This window comes from Nicotiana attenuata, chromosome 8 (assembly GCF_001879085.1).
Source record: "Nicotiana attenuata strain UT chromosome 8, NIATTr2, whole genome shotgun sequence".
Lineage (NCBI taxonomy): Eukaryota > Viridiplantae > Streptophyta > Magnoliopsida > Solanales > Solanaceae > Nicotiana > Nicotiana attenuata.
Window position 1 is genome coordinate 21020390 of NC_031996.1, and position 363 is coordinate 21020752.

Consider the following 363-nt stretch of genomic DNA (forward strand, 5'->3'; position numbering starts at 1 on the left):
GAGTTACAAGCTTTGAAGCTTTTTGTAGAGAACAAGTTTGAGGAGGTGCTTGCAGCTATTGGTAGGCAGTCAATGAAACCAAAGGGAAATTCAGCGGTATTGATCTTGTATATAATATAATGCTATAGTATATTGTTCAAAGATGCAATATATGCTTATAGGATACTATTCCATTCTTTACTTTTAGTGCACATAGTATTCTTGTAATATACATAATACTAAAATTGTTAGTTTCTCATTTTCAGCATAAGCAACAGGATAATAATCCTGACTTTCGTGAGATGCATAAATGATTATGACCAGTTTGAAAGTGGCCACGTTGGGAATGATCCTGTAGTTATTGGAGATAGCACGCCCAAAGCA